General features: G+C 37.5%; 1 long non-coding RNA gene across 1 annotated transcript in view; it reads left to right on the top strand.

Annotated features, from left to right (window-relative positions):
• LOC122802073 overlaps nt 1-19,210 on the top strand; it is a 31,875-nt gene extending 12,665 nt beyond the window's left edge. Inside the window, exon 3 of the long non-coding RNA XR_006364872.1 lies at nt 18,923-19,210. This is a non-coding gene — a long non-coding RNA (uncharacterized LOC122802073). The remainder of the gene's footprint in view (nt 1-18,922) is intronic.
• Nucleotides 19,211-25,778: the final 6,568 nt, after the last annotated feature.

Genomic DNA, 25,778 nt, shown 5'->3' on the forward strand with positions numbered 1-25,778 from the left:
CTATCTCTGAACCATTCCCATAAATTACTTACCAGCTAAATTTTTCCCAGGACTGCAATTCCACTTTGACCTGCTTGTACAACTCTTCTTAATACTCTCCTCTAAAATCATACACTATCACCTTTGTCTTTTATTCTTACTTCCTCCTCCCTAAACCCCACAGTGGTGTGATCATTGCTGGCTAACATCATCTTCACTTGTTTATGTGACAACATCCAGAATTGCATTCTTTGAGGTACGATAATTTACTAGCAGATGATCCAAGAACTCACTCCCTTCTCCAGTGTATTAAATAATTTCTGTCCTATCCCATTGCTTTATTCACTATACTCAACCTCTGATCCTTCTCTCCTGACTTGTATTGCTCTAACAGTATCCCCTGCTAGGGTGATTACTCTTATTTATACTCTATTTACACCCCTTGCTATCAACCTTGAATCTACTTCGCTCTCATCTTGCAGTTGATGCCTACATGTTGTGTAATTTCTACTTTCCCTCCATCTCACAACTTTTTGTCATTCCTTGACAGCATATAGTTTGGTGCCTTCATTTTCTAACCCCTGTTGAAACTGGCCTATATTTATGTGCAGCAGTGTCCTCCCACCCTTTCTGCATCACTGCATCAACTCTGCCATCTTCCCCACACACATTGAATTGCATAACAATAGAAACCAGCAAAGCCCTGAGTCAGCTTTTTTATTTCTATACTACTCAGTGTTTAACTCCCCCTTAAGCCCAGGTAGGGATTACCTTTTCTGTTTCTTTGAAGCCCCATTCCTCCTCCTTCCATCTCTCTTTAAGGCACATTGCTTAACACGTACCTTTCCTACCCTGTTCTGAATATCATTATCTTTTCTAGACTAGATGGACCCTCTCCCTACATTGAACTGGTCTCTCTGTCATGTTTTCCTCATCTTCCTGTCAGTCATACATTCTTTATCCTTATCATCTGCCACAGCCAGTAATTTTCCTTTCCAATCCTTTCCTTCCCTCATGCAGGGGCCTTTATCATGGGCAACATTTCTGTAAATCTTACCTTTGGTCATCAATCCTGCATCTATGTATCATCTCACTGGCTGTACTTATCTCCTCACCAGTTTCCTTTGATAGGTTGCTGATGTCCACTTGAACCACAACAAATATCCACCTACCCTCTTGGCAACCATCTGGGTAACTTACTCCCTGCATTCTGTACCAAACCCAAACTCTAAGACTCATTTTACTGTAATCATTTATTTCTCCTGCCAACACTCTTGATGCAATTGATGAGTATGTCCTTATCTTTTAATTGTTACGATGTACACATAATCTTATGACTTTTGCCTTTGGATTTAGGCTTGGTCTTCCTAGATTCACTGATATTCTTTATAATGTTAAACCTTGTATAATGAGGCACACACTGTTAAATAACTGAACCAGTCCTATGCAAAGAGTCTTCTTCTTTCGGCTTTTCCCAGTTAGGGGTTGCCACAGCGGAACTCCAGTCCGCTAATGATTGGCCGTAGATTTTTACGGTGCCGAGGTGTCAGCTCAATGCCCAACCTTCAATGAAGGCATGCCCATTTACGCATGTGTTTTGCACACCACTCGACCGTGGGGAGGACGTGCAGACTCCACACAGAAGGCGCTCCAGCCGAGAATCAAATGGGAGAACATCTTGTTGTGAGGCGACAATGCTACCGCTGCACCACCATGGCTTCTTGATCCTATGCAAAGAGTAACATTGATTATATGATATCTAATCCTTAGTGACCCTGTTTTATGACAAATAATGAAGTGATCACCTTCGTGATCTTTTGCTATGCTTTTTAGAGGGCAATGATATGAATTTTAATGGTCAAAGACTAGCAGGTAAAATTAAGTATCCCACAACCAAACCCTCTTGCCTGCCCTCACATTGGCTGTCATTACCCTCAATTCCCTTCCCATGTCACTGCCACTACTGTATTGAGCCTTTGCTCTTTAAATGTATTACCATCAGTCATCCAGGTTGTACATGCCTGTTACTTTCCTGTGTTGCACTTGATGCATTTTCCATCCCTGTACATGCCTGTTACTTTCCTGTGTTGCACTTGATGCATTTTCCATCCCTGTACATGCCTGTTACTTTCCTGTGTTGCACTTGATGCATTTTCCATCCCTGTACATGCCTGTTACTTTCCTGTGTTGCACTTGATGCATTTTCCATCCCTGTACATGCCTGTTACTTTCCTGTGTTGCACTTGATGCATTTTCCATCCCTGTACATGCCTGTTACTTTCCTGTGTTGCACTTGATGCATTTTCCATCCCTGTACATGCCTGTTACTTTCCTGTGTTGCACTTGATGCATTTTCCATCCCTGTACATGCCTGTTACTTTCCTGTGTTGCACTTGATGTAGTTTCCATCCCTGTACATGCTTATTACTTTCCTGTGTTGCACCTGATGCATTTCCCATCCCTTTAGTTTTCTTCATATTAATCTATCCACTGTTATCCATTCATGATTCCCTCCCAGCTTTTTGTCCTGAGTTCTCCCAAACTGCTTTTTAATATGTCTCCTTCCTCTCTACCTCCTGATGTTGATACTTTGTCCATTTTATCCTCATAGCGGGTTCCAGTTTTCTGTCCCCCTCTCTCCCTTTCATTCCATTTGACAGGCTGCGCCTCCCTTCCTAGCACCCTTCTTTGACTCTGACTACCACTCATCACTCGATTCCATCATCTGGCCTTGTCCTTCCACCTTGTCTTCCTTGGCACATCTTTCTCGGCATCCTCTTCCCTATTCTTTCTTCTCTCTTCTGAATACTGCTACACTGACTACCTCTACACACTCCTATCCTTTGCCTTTCTTGCCCACCTTTGCCCACCTTATTCTGTCTCCTGGTGTGTCCTAGTTCCCAGTACTAGTCTGCAGGTTGTTTTTGCATAGACACCTATTCAGAGTATTCAGCCTCCTTACAGACTGCAGGGGCTGTGCTTAATAGGGTGTCACATATAGAATCTCTAGCTCTGTAGGGAGATTCTAATGCTTAAGGGGGATGATGGGAAGTGCTGGGGATGGGATTATGAACAGTTTACCTGATGTGAATGCAAACTGTTCTTGGACTTTAATCATGGATTAACCATAACAAACATTAGATTTGAACACAAGGATGCTCACAAGTGCACTTGGAATCATAAAACCTTACAACAGAAGAAAATGGCTGACTATACAGTTGTGTCATCAGACTAGAGGCCATAGGTTTGAGACACCTAGGTCAAGACAGGTGCTCTGTTGTCAACTGCTCATCATTTGGGGGTGAGCTGGTTTGCTAAAGCAGTAGTTGAACACTGCCAGATAACCTAACCATATAATCAGAGTCTCCTGGGAATGCCTAGCTGATACCTTTGTGTGAAATGAATTCAACATCTAGAAGTGCTTTACCCATATACCTGATGAGATCCAGGGCTTGGACTCCAAAAAGACTTGAAAACTTCAATAGTTGATGTGGCAACAAGGAGCTATGGCCAGAAAGGTGATTAGCATTCATTATGGTGATAATCTAAGGACACACTTGTATATACTAAAGGTGGCAGAAGCTGTAAGGTTAAAGAAAGATGCCTTCCATATTGTGCTAGCAGAGGATCTCCATATTTGATTAACAGGTACAGGAAAGCACCAAATACCAAAGTGAAGGCCCAGGGGAGGGAGAGTTGGATGGATGACACTATAGAGAATTAATTTTAGAGAGAGGTTCTGTATCCAAAAATTCCCAATAAAATTGAAATATAGTCCTATTTAGTATAAAATGCATTCACTTTTTTAGTAAATCTTATTTCATTTAAAACTCACTTAAACGTCAGGAAAGTGACGGGTGCAGTGATGAGGAACATTGATATTCCATAGGTCTTCAGAGCAATGAAATAAAACATGTAAACCAGTTCCAGTATCTGGTTAATTCATTGAAACATTGTTTAAAAACTCAGTGGATCAAGTCACTTGACCAGCCTGATCCTGTTTAAATCTTTCTAATAGCTCAATAATATACATAGACAAAAGACATAAAATGCCAGAAAATGAAAACAATATTTAAACATGTCAGTAAAATGTATAATTCTGTCAAAAGTTGAAGACCAAAGAGAGGTAATATACACACACACACACACACACACACACACACACACACACACACACACACACACACACACACACACACACACACGTACATTATGCAAAATGTGTTGTGCCTGTTGGCATCTAGTGGCCGAACATAGCCATAACAGGGTAAACCATCTCAACAGTTCACAGAAATGTATAACTAAGACCAAGAAATCAAATGGATTTCATTAAGAATCAAATAATAATGCTATAACACTGCATTCAGTCAATATTCACCATACTGAGCAGTCCAGAAACGTTAATATAAGTACTGAGTGCCAAGGAACTTCTTTGAAAAATTAACAGTCACAAATGGACCTTCTATTAAGCATGTGGTAGGACTTCTCTGTAACAGTTACAGATATCAGTACTTACTCATTTAACCCAAAGGAAAAAATCCATTTTTGTTCACTCATGGTTAGTATTTGTTAAGCAGAAGATGTTGGATGAATGAAAACATGTTTTATCAATACCCAAGATCAAAGAATGTGCCCCAGTATGCTTCAAGGTGTGTTCAAGTAATGCATTAGTATTTTTCTCACATCATATTGTATTAAAATGTTCTCAGGTTCAGTGTTTCACTTTCATAGATTTTTTTCCCTATGTAGATAACACTACAGGAGCACATTGCCTGGTACACCACACATTCACTTTTAGAGGTTACTATATTTCAGGTGGCAAATACCCTTGATGTATTAATAGTGCAAAAACAGTATTTTCTGCGAGATATAGTTACATAATGAGCACCTGTGACAAGATGTGCATACTTTTGGGGTGCTACCTAATGTTTTCTGTACACTACCTTCTGTAAAGTGGCTTCTTGAATGAACTAAAATGTTGGCCCTAAATCCTGCCTTTTCTAACAAAAATTTACACTGGTTGGATAAAACAACTTTTAAATTCCTGCCACTTTTCAATATGTACCATTGTTTGCCCACTAACTGGTATAGCTTCTATATACTACTGCCAAGGCGTATAGGGCTATATCAGGCTACATTTCAACTGCCCAGATTTTCACAGAATGTCCAGATTTTGTTTCACATTTTTGGCCTGTTTGTCATAAAATGTGTGGTCTTCTGGCAAATCTGAGGACCAAAGTCAGTAAATAATACCATGCATTTGAGTTTCAGACTTCATGTCCTTCAAAAAATGTATGCTAACACATATCTTGTTATTCTAACAACTTTCTAAGTTTTTAAGTATAATATTTAAAATCAATCCCTATTTTGGAGTCAGCACTGTGGAGTTGGCAAATGTTTTCTGTGGCATGTGGGAAGACATGCATCAATTGCACAATCACCAGGAATATCAACCCATTTCTGCAGCTGCAGTGTCCATGAACATAGCAGTGTCCAGACACAAGATGGACATGTATAGGCTGTCCCATGTCAGTGTTGCTTGGTGGCACATGGCCTAGCACCTCTGGTCATGGCTGGAGATAGTCTACTGTCACTGTGTCCCCCCACCTAAGCAAGTGATAATAACTGTTCCCTGCCCAACCCCCACCTTGTATACATTTTTGATGTCTGATACACAGTGTAGCCAGACTATGTACTGCTTTGCACAGCCTGAATGTTACACAAGGCATCCTATTATTCTTTGATGTCTGTGCTATGGCCCATAGTTGTGGATCAGATGCTTACACTCTTCTAATGATGTAATATAATGTACTCACCTAACACTCCCTCAGCTCTGAATCTGCTCCTTCATTGTGTTTCTTTGTAGTTTCTCCTTGCCTTATTACTGGTTCATCAGTTACAGCCTATCTTGGCATGGTGTTGATAGCCTACACCACTTGTTTATGCAGGGGCATGTTGTATCTCATAGCACACACTACAAATATTTTGCTTCATATCTCTGGACCATATTGTAGAGCCATAATAGAAGTATGTAGACAGTACAGTCTAGTCTTTAGTAGCCCAAAAACTCTTTCCACAATATTCCTTAGTTCAGGATGGTCATGTTGTATCAGAAGCATCAATCAGCACCCTGTGCATTTACCACCTCATTCCAGGTATATCTTCAACTACATTGTAGCCATTGAGTTATTAGATTTACATCCATGCCCTCGTCCAAGGTAACTCTTCAAATACAGTGCAAAAAAAAAAAGAAAAAGAAACAGAATGATGCATAGTCGATTGCACCCTCCCAACACTTTGCGCCTCTCGCCCCACTCTAGCTACAATACTGTGTTGTATTACATTTCTGATATTATCTGTGGGATGCAAATAAGGGATGCCATCCATGCCCTAGGGGTATATCTGACATTACATATAACACACAACACAGCATTATGGCAATGCTGCAGTATAATGCAGCCACACAACACTCCCTCTGTTCTGGATCTGCTCTTTCATTGCCTTCCCCTGCATCCTGCCCTTGCCTTGCTACTGATTCATCATTTACAGCCTGTTTTAACATGGTGTTGCTAGCCTACACTGCTTCTTTATGCAGGGGCTTGTTGTATATCATAGAATCATAGGATCATAGGAAGCTACTAGGCTATTGGCCCTGAGGGCCTTACAAGCCTAGGCAAGAATTTAGCCCATGTTTCAACAAGTGAGCATGCTATGCCACTGTCCAGCAGGGACAAAGGTGGAATCCCAGGAGTGTATTTTTTGTTCCTCATCCATTCATCCAAGTTGCACTTAAAAAGGGTTAATGAGATACTCTGCTTGACGTGGAGAAGGAGTCTATTCCACAAAAGGGGGAGTCTCTGGGCCACAAATCTGTCCCAACAACAAGTCTTATTGATGTCACAGACCAGGTTGAGGTCACGTGTATGGGTTACTCGAGTGGAGGCTGACTTGCAGATATGCAAGTTACATCCATATGATACCCCTATCATGACACAAACTACAAATATTTTGCTTCATATCTCTGAGCTACATTTTAATGCCCAAATACAAGTACCTAGACAGTACAATCTACTCTTTAGTAGCCCAAAAAACCTTTTCCAGAATATTCCTTATTTCAGCATGTTCATGTTGTATCAAATTTCTGCCATTATCTGTGGAATGTGAAAGAGAGATGTCATCCATGAACTAGGGGCATATCTGACATTAACTGTAACACACAGCACAGCCGTATGTATGCCATACTGCCAGCATACATGGTACCTTTGTACATAGCCATTAGGTGCATACATGTGTGCACCTACCAATGAGGTGAGTGACCTTTGAGAAGTCCCTTTGCAGGTACTGTAAGTATAGAATGGGTGCGAGCCATATGTATGAATCAAGTCAACTACCTGGGTGGTACACTGACACATTATAAATAATACCATGTGCAATGCAGACCATCCGGTAGTTTAGGAAGTAGTAGTCATATAGTCGTACCAATTTTTATATCTCTACCTTTTGGATCACCAGAATCCTTAAAGTCAAAAGTCAAAGTCAAAGTAAACTCTATTGTCATTTAGAACTACACACGTAGCCTAAACAAAATTTTGTGCATCAGCTCAATTCTTGAGATTACAAAGGAAAGTGAAACATTACATACAAGTAAAGGAATAAACATAACTAACAAATACAATACTGCTCCCAATACATGCAAGAAAGAGCAGAGACATTTACCAACACATATACGAAAAGAATACCCTCCCCTGAATTAAATTAGCTACCCTATTTAAAGTAATACAAAACACACTACAGATTGAAATGCCTAAGTTATTTGTCTAATATTGAATTTGAGTGAGTTAAATAATACTGACTACAGATATAATAAATAAATATTGCACTTATACGGAATATATGTAAGTATATATTGCACAAATAAAATTTGACTTATTATGTATCCAGACCCCTGGGACTAGTTCCTGAGTTCAGAAGTCTAATCACTGTAGGGTAGAAACTGTTACTGAATCTTGCAATCCTGCAGTGGATGCTGCAATATCTCCTGCCCGATGCCAGATGCTTAAATAGTCCATGCATAGGATGCATGTTGTCCTGTATTATTTTGGTGGCCTCTCAGAAGCTTCTTGCAGAATAAAGTTGTTGTATCAATGGAAGACTGGAACCTGTTACCTTCCCTGCAAACCTCACCACTCTTTGTAGCGTCTTCCTTTCTGTAACTTGTGCAGCTTACAAACCACACTGTGAAGCTGCAGGTGAGAATGCTCTCTATTGCACCTCTATAGAAGGTGCAGAGAATATAAGGTGGAAGCTTAGCTTTTTTCAACCTTCTTAAAAAGCGGAGGCATAATAATAATTAATAATTAATAAAAACAAGAGTACAAAAACAGGAAAGGAAGGTGATTATGGCTGCACAGGAAGCCAAGACTACTGATTAGGACAAAAAAGAGCCCACACATGGAGTGGAAGGGAAGGAATGGGGAGGTGGTGGGTAGACACAGCTAGTGGCCTGAAGCAAAGGATTTCTGTTAGACTATTTACTTGCAACTGTGAAACTGCACGGACGGCAGGTGCAAAGGCAAAGAAGGCAATCCAAAACACACAAAAAATAGCCAGCACCAGCTAGGATGGGACAAAGCTGACTTTATTATAGTTAAACTACAGTCAACAGACCAGTTTTGGCTCAAAAGCCTTTAGCAATGTATCAAATTAACTGCAGTAGACCACATTTTATATAAATCACCAAGAAATTAAGTGGCTAATAAGACAATAACAATTGATATCACAAATGATCATTCAAGCCAGGTGAAAATAATCTACCCAGTCTCACAATCCAGGATTTCTCCTTTTTATTTTGGATGTTATAGCAACCAGCCTTATAACATTTATTACCGAAAATTTTATCAATAGTAATGAATTTAAAACTAGCATAATGATATGTTTGTATAGGGCATTTGTGGAATATTTATTTTTAATGTTACTGAGATATTCTGACATACATAGCCTAATTGGTCTGGAAGTCTGGCCAATGTAAAAGGTCGAACAAGTACATACCACAAGGTAAATGACCCAATCACTTCTGCAATTGGAGAAGGTGTTTATTGAAAAAATCCGTGGTGTATTTTTGCTAGTGAATTCCTTGGTTTGGTAGGTGTATTTACAAAAATAACAATGGCCACAGGGGAAACAGCCCACTACCCTAGTGCCATCCAATGCAACCTGCGACAAATTAACTGACAGTATATTACATTTATGATGACTAAAATGGCTTCCCAAGATCTTACCTCTATAAAATGTAAATAAACAACTCTCACCCAACAAGCCATTCAGTCTTTCATTGGCCAATAAAAGGTCCCAGTGTTGTTGCACTAAATCCATAAAGAAATGAGTATTCCTGCCATAACTTGTAATTTCTTGGTTGTGATCCTGATTTATATGTTTTTTGTATTTAAGTAAATAACTTCTACAAAGTTGTTGAACCTCCTTACTGATTTTTATCAACTGTGCTGAAGGATAACCTCGTTCTGTAAAACATTTAATTAGGTCCTGGCTGAAATGTGCATAATCTTCTGTGTTAGAGCAGATATGATGAATCCTCATAAAGTGAGACTTTGGAATGTTGCTGATAACATGTTTAGGATGGCAGCTTGAGGCATGCAACAATGTGTTTGAGTGAAAGGCTTTCCTAAGTACAGAACTAGCTAATGTACCGTCCTGCTGTCTGTATAGGTTCACATCTAAAAATGAAATGGAATTTTGATCACAATTTACCATGAACTTGATGCCCCATTTATTCTCATTTAAATGTTGAACAAATGTGTGTAAATATACCCGGTCTGATTTCCACTCGATCCAGCAATCATCCAAGAAGCATCTCCAAATATTTATTTTATCAAGAAATAGATTGTGACTACCGTCATAAATGATCATCTGTTCAAGATAACCCATGAACAAATCAGCATATAGAGGTGCAAAAGATGCACCCATGGCTTTAACCTTAAGCTGTAAATAACATTTACTGTTAAAGTAGAACACATTTTTAGTAAGGACATGTTCTGCCAAACACAGAAGAAAGGTATTAAATCCTGGACTATATAATGGAATTTTACCCAACTTATACTCCAGGGCACACAACCCTGCCCAATGTGGAATACTAGTATATAAAGAAGTCATGTCCAGAGTGCACATTAAGTATTGTGGTAATGGATCTTTCACTTTTAAATGAAATGATGTGTTCTTACAAATAATCCCCTCACTAACTGCAATTTACAAAAATTCATTTATCTCCTTTTTAAACTTAGGTGTAGGGTCGATGGGCATACCTGTATAATATCTAGCATCCTGCAGCTGCCTATCTGCTTCCTCTACATACACCAACCGAACCATCACCACTATGGTACCACCCTTATCTGCTTGAATAATAACTATATTTTCATTATTCCTAAGCCTGTTTAAAGATTCCATTTCAGGTACCGTCAAGTTTTGAGGAAAAACGTTTTTATTCTGATTAGAATCAAAATGCAATTCTTTCAAAATACATTTTTGAAAAATATCAAAATTTTTATTCCTTGGTGGGACGAATGAAACTTAAAGCCAGTAAAATAAGGGAGACTACCATCAACGCTATCATCATGGAAGTGCAGTTTGAGATTTAATAATCTACAAAATGAATAAAGAACCTCCACAAAAGTATCCTCAGACACAAAAAATCCAGGAATAAAATTCAGTCCTTTATTAAGTATCATATAATCTGAATCTGACAAAACAACAGATGAAATATTGAGAACATTATTTTAAGAATTTACTTCGGTTTCGAAAGATTCAACACTGCTTCCAAAGAACCGTCTGAACTTGTGTTTCCAGCCCCCCCCCCTTTATGTTAATAAAGGGACTAAGTAAATACCCTGTGTTGAATTTACTTGTTCAAAAAAAAAAAACATGTTTTTTTATTGGCTGGTGACGTTTGCTGTCTTTCTATTTCTGTGTCAGTATATGAGGACGAATCCTCACCAGAGATATCACTGACTGTTTTCTTCAGAATCATTTTTTTTTCTTTTCTCTTTTGACCCAATTGTGTATAGTCATTTTTAACAAACTTCACACTTTTAACATAATCAAAAGGCTTCCCCAAATTATAATCCCTATTGAATTTCCATATTTTTCTTTCCTTTAATTCTTGTTCAAACTGTAACAGGTCTTTGCTCAGTTTGTCAAAGCAATTTTTATATATTGGCAAACCTTCATATTGTTTTGCTCTTTCACAAATCTCAGTCACTTCTGATACATAAATATCAATACTACATTCATAATATAAATGTAAAATTTTAACAATTTGCATGGAAGCATTTTGTTGGCCCGTCAAAAGTTTAATACGGACTCTCAACTCCCTAGGTGTAATGACCTTTTCCAGATATTCCTTGAAAAACTTTAAATGCCATACACATGACCTAAGAATTTTTATGTTTTTATAGAACTGATTGAAAATGGAGGTACAGGAAACATCCAAAGTGTTTTCACCCTGATTTACTCCCACATTTTCGGACGAAAACCCAAATATCTGAATGTCCTCTTTATCTGCCGACAGCCCCTCAAAATGTTAATAAGATCCATGATGTACATCAAAAGTAATTAATAATAAAATTTCCCAATAAATGAGCAATTAACTATGGGACATGTTACTACAACAATATAGCATACCCTTAAAGGGATATGACAGCCCAAATTACTAAAGGGCTGATCACTAATATGTAGCTCAAATAATCATGTAAAATGTGGACAGTTCTGAATGTTGATACACATTATCACCAACAATAGGAATACCCAATGTCCCTGACAACAACCAATAGAAAAAAGACTGAAGTGGGTGGTATACAATATCAGTAATGTATATATAGGCCCATATATAGAAAAAATTATAAAAAATAAAAAATTCACTTGCGAACAGATGACAAGTGCATATTTTATTTATTTATTTACCATTTGTTAACCAGGAAAGTCCCACATGGAACAAAGTCAATTTTCAGTGGAGGCCCAGGGAGAAAGGCTCCGGACGCATGTCTTTGTAGCGTGGGAGGTAACCCACATGAATGCAGGGTGGACATGCACACAGAAGGCACCCCAGCCAAGAATTGAACCAGAGAACCTCTTGCTGTGTGGCGACAATGCTACCGCTGCACCACTGTGCCATCCATGCACTATAAGCATATAAGCAAACACTATATGACACATATAAATGATGTTTTTTGAATAGTTGTACGATATAAACAACATTCACTGCATGGAAAGCATATATTTGTATCCATTTTTTAATTATTTTTCTGGAGCAGCTGTATGATATTAACAACATTCATTCTTGTAGAAATCATATATTTGCATCTATTGTATGTTTTTTGCCAGTACTGCATATTTAATTATGAATGATAATTCTAAAATATAGGATCTTGTGGTTTATATTATATTTATATGTGTCATGTAGTGCACTCACTTGTCATCTGTTCACTAGTGAATTTTTTATTTTTTGTAATTTGTCCTATATATGGGGCTATATATACATTATTGATATTGTATACTACCCACCTTAGTCTTTTTTCTATTGGTTGTTGCCAGGGACATTGGGTATTTCTATTTTTGTTGCTAATGTGTATCAGCATTCAGAATTGACCACAATTTACATGATTATTTGAGCTTCATATTAGTGATCAGCCCTTTAGTAATTTGGGCTGTCATATCCCTTTAAGGGTATGCTTATATTGTTGTAGTAACATGTCCCATAGTTAATTGCTCATTTATTGTGAAACTTTATTATTAATTACTTTTGATATACATCATGGATCTTATCAGCATTTTGAGGGGACTGTCGGCAGATAAAGAGAACATTCAGGTATTTGGGTTTTCATCCGAAAATGTGGGAGTAAGTCATGGTGAAAACACTTTGGATGCTTCCTGTACCTCCATTTTCAATCAGCTCTATAAAAACATGAAAATTCTTAGGTCATGTGTATGGAATTTAAAGCTTTTCAAGGCATATCTGGAAAAGGTCATTACACCTAGGGAGTTGAACGTCCGTATTAAACTTTTGGAGGGCCAACCTGATGATATACTTCTAACAGCTTGGTCTGAAATCCAACAAAATGCTTCCATGCAATTTGTTAAAAATTTACATTCATATTAAGAACATAATATTGATTTTATATATCAGAAGTGACTGAGATTTTTGAAAGAGCAAAAAAAGGTTTGCCAATATATAAAAATTGCTTTGACAAACTGAGCAAGGACCTGTTACAGTTTGAACAAGAATTAAAGGAAAGAAAAATATGGAAATTCAATAGGGATTTAAGGGATTATAATTTGGGGAAGCCTTTTGATTATGCTAAAAGTGTGAAGTTTGTTAAAAATGACTCTACACAATTGGGTCAAAAGAGAAAAAAAAAGATTCTGAAGAAAACAGTCAGTGATATCTCTGGTGAGGATTCATCCTCATGTACTGACACAGAAATAGAAAGACAGCAAACGTCTCTAGCTAATAAAAAACATACTTTTTTGAACAAGTAAATTCAACACAGGGTATTTACTTAGTCCCTTTATTAACAGAAAGGGGGGGGGGGCTGGAAACACAATTTCAGACGGTTCTTTGGAAGCAGTGTGAATCTTTTGAAACCAAAGTAAATTCTTAAAATAATATTCTCAATATTTCATCTGTTGTTTTGTCAGATTCAGATTATATGATACTTAATAAAGGACTGAATTTTATTCCTGGATTTTTTGTGTTTGAGGATACGTTTGTGGAGGATCTATATTCATTTTGTAGATTATTAAATCTCAAACTGCACTTCCATGATGATAGCATTGACGGTAGTCTCCCTTATTTTACTGGCATTAAGTTTTATAAATCTACATTTGTCCCACCAATTAATAAAAATGTTGATATTTTTCAAAAATGTATTTTGAAATAATTGCATTTTGGTTCTAATCGAATAGAAACTTTTTAACTCATAACTTGATGGTACCTGAAATGGAAGCTTTAAAGAGGCTTAGGAATAATAAAAATATATTTATTATTCAAGCAGGTAAGGGTGGTACCATAGTGGTGATGGATCGGTTAAAGTCTGTAGAGGAAACAGATAGGCAGCTGCAGGATGCCAGATTTTATACGGGTATGCCCATTGACCCTACACCTAAGTTTAAAAAGGAGATAGATTATTTTTTTTGTAAATTACAGTTAGTGAGGGAATTATTTGTAAGAACACATCATTTAATTTAAAAGTGAAAGATCCATTACCATAATACTTATATCTTCTTCCGAAGATTCATAAGGATGTCAATAAACCACCAGGGAGACCAACTGTATCCGGGAAGGGTTCCCTTACCGAACCACTGTCTGCTTATTTGACCACATATTTAAAATGTTTGCTGAAGGGTGTTAGCGCATGGTTGCAGGACACCGCAGAATTCCTTAACATCATATCTGACACTCAATCTGAGCCTGGTTGGTTAATGTGCACTCTGGACATGACTTCTTTATATACCCGTATTCCGCACTGGGCAGGTTTGGGTGCCCTGGAGTACTGGTTGGGTAAAATTCCATTATATAGTCCAGGATTTAATACCTTTCTTCTGTGTTTGGCAAAACATGTCCTTGCTAAAAATGTGCTCAATTTTAATAGTAAATGTCATTTACAGCTTTAAGGGTACAGCCATGGGTGCATCTTTCTGATCCATATATGCTGATTTGTTCATGGGTTATCTTGAACAGGTGATCATTTATGATGGTAGTCACAATCTATTTCTTGATGAAATAGATATTTGGAGATTCTTCTAGGATGATTGCTGGATGGTGTGAAAATCGGACCGGGTATATTTATATGAGTTTGTTCAATATTTAAATGAAAATAAATGGGGCATGAAGTTCACGGTAAACTGTGATCAAAATTCCATTTCATTTTTAGATGTGAACCTATACAGACAGCAGGACGGTACATTAGCTAGTTCTGTATTTAGGAAAGCCTTTCACTCAAACACATTGTTGCATGCCTCAAGCTGCCATCCTAAACATGTTATCAGCAACATTCCAAAGTCTCACTTTATGAGGGTTCATTGTATCTGCTCTAACACAGAAGATTATGCAGATTTCAACCAGGACCTAATTAAATGTTTTACAGAACAAGGTTATCCTTCAGCACAGTTGATAAAAACCAGTAAGGAGGTCCAACAGCCTTGTAGAAGTGATTTACTTAAATATAAAAACATATAAATCAGGATCACAAGAAAAAAAATAGGTTTACAACAAGCTATGGCAGGAATACTCATTACTTTATGGATTTAGTGTAAAAACACTGGGACATTTTATTGGCCATTGAAAGATTGAATGACTTGGGTGAGAGATGTTTATTTACATTTCGTAGAGGTAAGACCTTGGGCAGACATTTTAGTCATTATAAACATAATATACTGTCAGTTAATTCGTCGCAGGTTGCATTGGATGGCACTAGGGTAGTGGGCTGTTTCCCCTGCGGCCATTGTTCTTTTTGTAAATATATCTACCAAACCATGGAATTCACTAGCAAAAATACGCCACAGATTTTTTCAGTAAACACCTTCTCCAATTGCAGTAGTGACTGGGTTGTTTACCTTGCGGTATGTACTTGTTTGGCCTTTTACATTGTCCAGACTTCCAGACCAATTAGGCTACGTATATCAGAACATCTCAATAACATTAAAAATAAATATTTCACAAATGCCCTATACAAACATACCATTATCCCGATCTATGTCAATTCTTCGAACGCTCACAATTTCGAACATTACATGGTCGAGACCAAACATTCGAAATTGTACGTGTTCGAAGATTGACTTTCAACAGCGCCTTACGGTGCAGATAGGGAGAATTTCCTTTTTCTACACTCAAGTGCGGTCTCGGAGTTGGTATATATAAGTGGGGGGGTGCAGGGGGGCTTGTCTGCTCACACTGTTAAAGTGTGTTTTTTTTTTTTTTTTTTGATATTCGAACATCCAAATGTCGAACATTTGGTCTCGACCATGTAACGTTCGACATTTTGGATGTTCGAATATTTAACTTAGACCCCCATTATCCATATCTCTGCTAGTTTTAAATTGATTATTATTGATAAAATTTTGGGTAATAGATGTTATAAGGCTGTTTGGCATAACATCCTCAATAAAAAAGAGAAATCATGGATTGTGAGACTGGGTAGATTATTTTCACCTGGCTTGAATGATCATTTGTGAAATGAACTGTTATTAGCTAATTAGCCACTTAATTTCTTGGTGATTTATATAAAATGTGGTCTACTGCAGTTAATTTGACACATTGATAAAGGCTTTTGGACCAAAACCGGTCTGTTGACTGTGGTCTAATAAAGTCGGCTTTGTCCCATCTTAGCTGGTGCTGGCTATTTTTTGTGTGTTTTAGACTGTTCACCAGCTCATGTCCATAGATCATGGGGATAGAGAGTAAAGAAAAAAAGCTTCATGTTTTGCAAGGCTGCTGATACATTATGATTTGAGACTTGTTTTAAAATATTCACTGTTTCCATATATCTAGTTTCATCACTTTGTACTTTTCATTTAGCCTGGTCAAAATCTTCTTGAGGTTTAAATAATACAAGTTCCCATTCTTTTAGTTTATGTCTAGGCAATATTTTATAGTACATATATGATTGTAATTTATCCCAACAATTATTTGCTAATGTCATTCTTGTCATTAAAGAATTCCTTTACTTTAGTTACACCTGATGACATTCTAATTATAATTCCTAACTTTTTATAATTAGTACATAATTTGAATATAGGAACATCATGATTTGTAAGTGAGAGAGAAAGAGATAGGGAGGTGGATGAGACCCAGTACTAGGAGACAAGCAGGATCAAAGCAAGGGGAGGTGAGGTGAGGGTAGCAATTATGTCATCTTACGGGGACGCGGCTGAAATGTTCAGGAAGGAGGACTAAGGCTTTTTTATGTATGCAGCAAAAAGAAGGAAGGTAGGAAGGGGAATACCTGGCCAACCTGAGCACAGTCCATAGTCCCTTATAGGTAGGATTAGTATGAGTGGTAATTATGGCAAGGATACCAATATTGTCTACCAAGCTCAGTCCCCTATTGTCAACCTAGGAGCCTATGATTATGTATTAGTATCTGAATTTTAGAATGGTTTTCAGTCATTTGAACAATCATCATGGATGGATAAATTCATATTAAGAGATTTGCTCATGTTAACCTTTGGTTATGGAATATAAATGTCCTTGTTAAGACTTCATATTATAGTTGACAATATGTATTTTAAGTTTTATTCTTCTGATGTTAATTGAAATTACTTTTGTTATGATGATAAATATCAATATGTTTTATGTGCCAACTTAAAATAAAGAAAAGTTTTTATAGTAATGAGCTTTTGGCATTGCTGGCAATTGGCACTTAATCATACAGTTGTAGTAATATTCATAGTATAAACACATTAAAAAACTATAACACTTGAACTAAAAAAAATACTGCTCTGTGATTTGGAAATTGTTTTTATTAACACAGTATGGTAGCAAAATAGTATGCTTATTTGTAATCAGCTCTAGTACCTTGAACTACAATGTCTGCAAATCTTTTTCTTTTTCTGAGTCTTTTTTGCCTTTGTGCCTGATAACCCTCAAACAAGCAAATGTGCTTAAACCCCATTTATTTCCCTTTACTGGGAGCCATCATCCAGGCAGCCATGAGCATGTTTTGTGACCTCATTGTCTTTCCAACAATAATGCTATTTTTTATTAAGTCACTAATCCAGCCTCTGTGACACCACAGGTCATCTTGGTATGCTTCTAGCCCCATGCTATTAGGGCTATTATAACCAATATGGGCTTGCCTAGCCCCCATTAATTGTCCCAGACATTTCACTGCTGTGCAATCATTTACTAGTGTGCTGGTGATCAGCTAAATGAAGCTAAGAATGGGTGGACCAGCACCACTCACTCATTGCCACTCTCCACTCCCCACTGAGCAGTAGCTAAGAGAGTTAAAGAAGCATGGACTGTCCTACTGAGGAGCCTACCTGTATCTACTTGGATAGAAAGTGGATAACAACCAGGTTGCTGCTACTGTTACATGCATAATCAAGTATACATCTGGGATGCTCTCATGTCAATAATTGTGCAAGTATGTAAGCTACTATAGTATGAATAACTATGTATGCAGCTTTGCCACTATCATGTACATAATCACATGTGCAAATTAGCTGCTATCATGATCATGTATGCAGCCGAGCTATTGTCCTCTGCATAAATATGTATACAGCTGATCTACTGCAGCGTATATCATCACACGTGACTAGGCTACTGCTGTGTGCAAAAGCATGTATGCCATTAAGCTAGTGATGTGTGCGTAGTCAGAGTCATACATGCATCCAGTCCACCACATTGCTGAGACCATCAGTAGTGCATTCTGTTGCATAAAGTCAGTTTTTAATGAAAAAATATTATTATATATTTTATCTTTATGTCCAGATTGCTGTCTACATGCATATCTTAATTGATTATTTGTTTTCTTCAATTTATATTGCATCTTTTAATATCTGGGGGATCAGTGAAACTAATGGTAAAATTACAGTCGTTGCCAGGGAGTACACATAAATGAAGTAGTTAAAAGAACTATGCTGGTTTAATGTAGATATCTCAGTAAAAGGCAGAGAATCTTAAGCAGTCAGTTCTTATGTTCATAACTTCAAATTTGCATTTAGATGTACCTTGTAAACCTTATTGTATTAATGCACAATTATTTAGCCTTTTTATTTGATTTTGCATTTAACTATGCCAGTAATGATTACAAAACATAATTTTATGTGTAATTCTCTCTCTGTGACAGTTCTATTTTTAAGGTACATCATACTATGTTTAGTTTTCTGACTAACAATTTTATTTCTTTTTTCATTTTTTTGTCATTTTCTGCAGCAACATATTTAATGAATTATCGATCCTGCAAATGGATTTTCATCATGCGACAGAGCTCCCTCCCTACTGAACTCCAAGGCCTGCATTGATATATATACCCTTATTTTAAATGGTGTACCATTGCTTTCATGGCATAGAAATGTATAGATTCCCATTACTCTCCATTGTGTTTCTGAAATGTATAACACTGCTATTACATATGCGCCATTTGGAATTAATGCTTGTAACTGATTTTAACATTCTGTCTTTCCTTTTTTTATGTGCTAATATCCAACAGATGAATATAAAAATGCCTTAAATATATATATATATATATATATATATATATATATATATATATATATATATATATAATACTTTAAATGTGTATATTTAACAAAAAAACATGAAACATTAACTGTGGTTCTTGTTATTGAATTTGTCACTTTGAGGAAAATATGCATCTTCCAATTAATTTTGCGCCCGATAACATATTGTGTGGCACCATGCTTTATACAATCATGTTACCTTACAGACTTACAAAAAATGAAGTCTGGAAAATTTGGATTAAGTATGTCAGAAATGTTTACACTTTTGTTTGAAATTTAAGGTAGGAACAGCTCCATAGTAACATCAACAGCAGTAACATGAACACTCATTGGTTCCCCATGTTCAAAGGACTCAGTTGAGGTAGTTTAGGTAGGAGTCATGTGAGGACACCCCTTGGGTTCTCCCACAGGAGGTGCACCAGGCAAAGCCCAGTAGGAGGGGACCTTGGAGCAGATCCAGAGCACATTAGATGGATGAGATCTCCTAGTTTCTCTGGGAATATCTGGGAATCTTGCAGTATGAGCTGAAGACTATTGGTGGGGATAAGATAGTCTGATCTGTCCTGCCCTGCTTACTGCACTATAACACTCACTAGAACTAGCAGATTATAAAGTGATGATGACTGTGATGATGATGATGATGATAACCAGCAGTAAATTACCCTACATGCATTTCTATTTTCCTTTAACTGCCTTACAGTGTTCATGTTTGATGTTTTAGCCCAGCTGTGTTGCAATAGAGGAATAAAGCCCTAGCTATGAACCAGAAGAAACTAGTCTGGCAAGTTGTTTGGGTGTGGAAAGAGCCATGTCAGAGAATGCAGGAAGGAATGGCTTGCAGCTGTTTGCCTACCATGAGGGTGGGAATGATGTCCTGATTGGCTTCTTTCTTGTATGCAAATAGAGACTTGCAGGCAATGAAGTTGCAGCCATTAACTGAGAATATGGGCTTGACTTATGAAGTCATGATAATAATCCTCATTAGTATGTGAGAGAAAACACTCAGATGCATGGGGGGCATAGTAGGCAGCCACGGTGAGAAGGGTGCTCACATCATCCAATTGTGTGGGGTTAGAGACCAAAACAGAAACACTTTCATTGTTCTCATCATGTGATGTTAGCAAGGCCACAAGAAACCTCCATGGCTGTCAAGATGTTGGACCTTTAATCAGCTCTTGTCTCCAAGTCAGGAATTTCCTGTATGGTAGTGGGTCAAATGGGATCAGTGCTAGAAGGAGGATGTGGTAACTGTCAGCAGGCATGGAGTGAAATATACAAAGAAATAAAGTTTTGATGTTTTGATTATTTGTAAAGGCGATAGTCTGATCCACCCTCCTCAGCTCGCTCATTAGAGCTGTAGCAAGAGTCTGGTAAAGAAGGCAGCTGATGATTAGCAGCTTTCAGTATGTGCCAATTGGTGTCCCTGCCTGGAAGTGCAAGCATTCTTGCAATACATGTAAATAACCACAGTCACATGACTGCAACTGCTTAAATGCTGAAGATATAAATAGATTGAAGACCTGTCCCCCCCCCCGTCCTCATCTTTGCTTGAAGACCTTCATTTTTTCCTTAGGGACATCTTTTTGCAGTATTGCCAACATTACAGCTCTGTCCCTTATCTTATACTACATTACATGCACCATTTCTCTGGAACTGCGAATGACTTAATTTCAAAGAAATTGTACATAATTGTGTCATTAATGATGTGGACTGTATTAATAAGTAAAATTAAAGAAATTTTGCATGCTGAGGTTAATCATAAATCTGTATTTAAAATAGTTGAAGTTGTATGAGTACAAAACCTGCATGACAAGTAGTATGACGGTGCCTAATTCTGCTCAGGAAAACCATTTAACCTTTAAGTTAATCTAATATAAATATAAACAGAGAGAGAACATTTGATGTAGGCAGTCTGCTAGTGGAACTGATATTTATTTATTGATTTTTATTGTTTATTTATTGACATTTGATCGCTAGGAAAGTCCGACTTGCTAGGTGCCTGTCAAAGGAAAAACAACTTTAAAAAGAGCAACACACGGCAGGTTTAGGTTAAGGCACTTTAATCTTGCAGCAAGGAGACAAAAACATGCTAATACAGAGTTTGTCTAACTAGAATCAGGAAGTGAAGCCATTCTTATACATTTCTTACAAGACATTGCCTACTAAGCTGACATAATAAATCACAAGTTCTTACAGTATTATTTCATAGCAGCTGTTTGTCCATGATTTTTTGCTGGCATATCAAGTTTAAAAAAACTTCCTAAGAAAAACAACGTGGCCTTGGAGACCACCGGTTAGATACAACTTCTCACTATGCAATGTTACCATTCAAGGTACTATGGCTAATTCGAGCACAAAGCAAGTACAGATTATAGTTCATTTCTTCAAGCAGTCTTTGTTCAACTGTATCTATCTTTTCTGCAGCTGTGCATGTTCTCATAACACAAACAGAGCTGATTGTTCAAGTTCAATAACATTATAGAAAACAGTATTGTTCTATTCATTATTTTCCTGACGTAGCAGATAATCACCTGCTTCTTAGTAAATTTCCAAAAGGCATAAACATGAATTTTGCTGTGCTAGCAAATACTAGGTCAGAGAGCATCTTGCAGTTTCAGAAAGCATTTTGTAGTTTCCCACAAAACTAAGCTGTACATAAAATAGAATGAAATGTGTTAACCATTTTAGCTTCTAATAAGCACTAAACATATAAATTAATACATATTTTTCTATCATTTCCCCCCTGTTAATACTTTTTATTCTATTTTCAAAAGCATAAACAGTTTGCTTATTTTTCTAACCTCTTCCATTCAGAATTTGCAGTTAAGAGAGTCATTCAGTTTAACCTTATGAAAGTGTTTTATTTTTCAACAGTTTTTCAAATTTAGTACTTTGATAGAAAGTCTCCGAAACTGACATGTCTATAAAATCTTTAATTAATCTTTTTATGTAGGGAATACCACAACAAACACACACCCCTAATAGGAGTAATCCCACACAAATGGCAATCAGGATGTTCATTAGGATGCTACTTCACCCCCCCCAAACAAATTTTAGAAAAAAATCCGTCAGTGGGTTTGGGCCTGGTTTGGTCATGGCCAACACTTGCTGAATTACCTGAAGATGGTCGTTTATCTTATGCTGGTTGTCAGGAATATACGAACAGCACTCTTCTTTTATTAAAACGCACGTACCACCTTTTGCCGCTAGGGTGAAGTCAAGAGCCATGCGGTTTTGAAGCACCACAGTTTTCATAGCGTTCAGTTTATCAGTTACTAATTTGAGAGCAGAAAAAGTTGCATTACTCATTACTTTGAGAAGTTTGGACAGTTTTCTCAGCTCCCAAATCGATTTTACTGCGCCATATGCCCATGATATAATAGTGTCACTCAAGTCCATGTGTGTTAGTTTATCTTCGCTTTTTATGGAGTTATGGTTTTTCCAGCCTGCTTTGATTTGTCCCACTGGATTCTCAGGTCTTTTGATTGGATTTCCAGGTTTCTTGGTGACCTTTTTGACATTTTGAATTCTTCCCTAGGGCAAAACTGCAGTGTGTCGTATGGCCAAAACCAGGTAACCCAAAAAACAACTGCCGGACCAATTTTTAGGTAACCATTTGTATGCTTTTTTCCGACACACAAAATAACAATTCTCTACTTTAGTATTAATATATACTTGCCCTGCATGAAACATTTTCTTATCAATGATAGATAGTTGTTTAAAAAGAACAGGATTATGTTGTACTTTATTAACTGTTTTGTGCATTGATTCAAAATATGAGTCATAGTTTGTATCATAAATATAACCTGCATTATTAGCTTTGGTATAATACTTGTAAGGAACAGTCACATTACAATTGCTCAAACCCACCTGAACAGTATCATTTTTGTAAAAGCATACAATTCCCTTTTGTGTAACAGGCAGGTACAATGCTATTTTGTCTTGTGATTTTACAGTCGTAGTTTTAAAAATCAAATTTTCCCAGGTCTCATTGACCCCTAGGGGGACAGCAGTCATTAATAATCCCCGTATGCTGTTGGTATAGCTGTGCAAATCCAGCAATTTGAAACATTAAAAGTTTTAGCATACACATATTTAATTGCTTGGTAAGTGTTAAAGTTTGGATGCCAGTCTATGAGTAACACATCATGTTTACTCAGTTCAACTCGTGTGGCTGGAAAAAGGAAAGGCCACAGCAAAAAGATTAATGTTATCAGTATAGTTAACAGAATGATTATACAATACTTCTGAGGTTGTTTTGTATTCCTATTTGCTCCATATTTGGTCATTTTGTTCTTGTGTAACAGTAACAAGTTTTTTTGTCCAGTTTAAAGTTTTTGATCAGTTTACAGTGTGTCAGATGAATTCAGGACGCTCGCTCTGCGATCTTGACTGCAGTGGGTGTTGACAATAGCACTTGGTATGGCCCTTCCCACTTTGGTGACGTCCAATTCTTCTTTTTGATGACTTTCACCCAGACCCACGTGCCTGGGACTACTGCTGCTTCCGATGGTCTGGTTTGTTTTTTTATTTGAAACAGAATTTAACTGCAAAAGTTGTTTATTACTTAAAAGTCGTCTCATATATTCTGCGAGTGAACTGTCAGCCTCCAGGTCTGCAGGCATAGGAGGTTTCCACTGAGGTATATAGTATGCCCTCCCAAATAATTTTTCAAAAGGAGTTAACCCCTTTGCATTTGGAACAGTTCTCATGCTCAACAATGCCAGAGGCAGGCAGTACACCCAATTCTTTTGTGTCTCACTAATTAACTTTCTAAGTTTATTTTTCAAAACCCCATTATGCCTTTCTACTAGTCCTGCGGATTGTGGATGGTATGCACAACGGTTCTTTAAGGAAATTCCGAAATATTGGCTCAACTGTTGTATAGTTTGATTTACAAAGTGTGTTCCACTGTCACTGTAGATCTTTTCCGGTATACCAACTCTAGGAATAATTTTTTTAACAAGGACTTTTGCAACAATAGCTGCATCTGGATTTTTGGTCGGAAAAGCTTCCACCCATTTGGAAAACATATCTATAATGACAAGACAATACTTCTTATTTTCGCATTTGTTCAGTTCTATGAAATCCATACAGATAGTATGGAATGGGTACAGTGGTGCAGGGAAACTCCCTTGCTTAGGCTTTAACGCCCCTTGTGCATGATGCTTGTTACAAACATGGCATGCCGCACAAAAATTTTTTGTGTAGTTTGTAAATCCATATGCTGTGAACACTCGATTCACTGAAAGTACCATCCCCCCTGTTGAGACATGGCACTGCCCATGGCTCAACAAAGCTGCATATTTAAACAAGTTAGACGGCAATATCGGTTTTCCTTCTTTGGAGATGTACAGCCCTTTCTCAAGAATTGCTCCTCGTTTTATCCATTTCTGTTTTTCTACTTTCGTAGTAAGTGTCTGCATTGTTTTCAACATTTCTAAATCTAAAATCTCAGAAGGTTGTAATTCCTCACTCAAAAGAAATATTTCTGAAGCTGAAGCTGCCTGCTTTGCATCTGTATCAGCTCTCGCATTACCTTTTGAAATCCTATCCTGTTGCTTGGTATGAACTACACATTTACAAATAGCTACTTTTTGAGGTAACTGAATAGATTCTAACAAATCTAAAATAAACTGCCCATAATTAATCGGTTTACCAGTAGATGTTATTATTTTTCTATTCTTCTACTGTTGCGCAAAAACATGTACAGTAGAAAAAGCGTACTGGCTGTCAGTAAAAATATTCACACATTTACCCTTTGCCAAGGTACATGCCCTTGTCAAGGCAATCAATTTTGCTGCTTGTGCAGATAAGTTGTGTGGTAAAGACTTCGCTTTTAAAATCTCAGTATCAGAAACTACTGTATACCCCACTAGGTTCTGCCCTGTAGGACCCCTTCTGCATGAGCCGTTTACGTAATATGTCACCTCGGCATTATTTAAGAGAACATCTGTTAGATCTTTTTTAGGCAGTGTTTTTTGCTCAATCTCCTGCAGGCAGCTGTGTGGTGTGCCGTCCGCAGGGGTCGGGAGCAAGGTAGATGGATTCAAAGTTGTGCATCGTTCAATTGTCATATGAGGTTGGCTCAACAGTATAGTCATACAGGAAAGATGTCTAGCAGGAGAAAGATATACTATTTTTTCTTGCAGTAAAATAATTGAGACTGCATGAGGCACTCTCAATGTGAGAGGGTGGAACAACACTACTGAGGCCGAAGTCTGTACTGCCATTGCAGCTGCGACTACTGCTTGTACACAGTGGGGCAGGGATTGCCCCACTGGGTCCAGCTGTGATGAATAGTAAGCTATGGGGCATTGCTTGTCCCCATGTTGCTGTGTTAACACTGATGTCATATAACCTTGCTTACAATTTACAGTTTGGAAAAAACGTTTATGATAGTTTGGTAATCCTAAAACTAATGAGGATGCTATCAATTGTTTTAGTTTGCAGAAAGCTGATTTTGCTTCTGGTGTCCATTGTAATAAATCTTGTGCTGCCATAGGCTTTTTGTATATCAAGTTAGTCAGTGGAGCAGACTCCAAGGC

This window comes from Protopterus annectens, chromosome 5.part0 (genome assembly GCF_019279795.1).
Source record: "Protopterus annectens isolate FY-2018-M chromosome 5.part0, PAN1.0, whole genome shotgun sequence".
NCBI classification, from domain to species: domain Eukaryota; kingdom Metazoa; phylum Chordata; order Ceratodontiformes; family Protopteridae; genus Protopterus; species Protopterus annectens.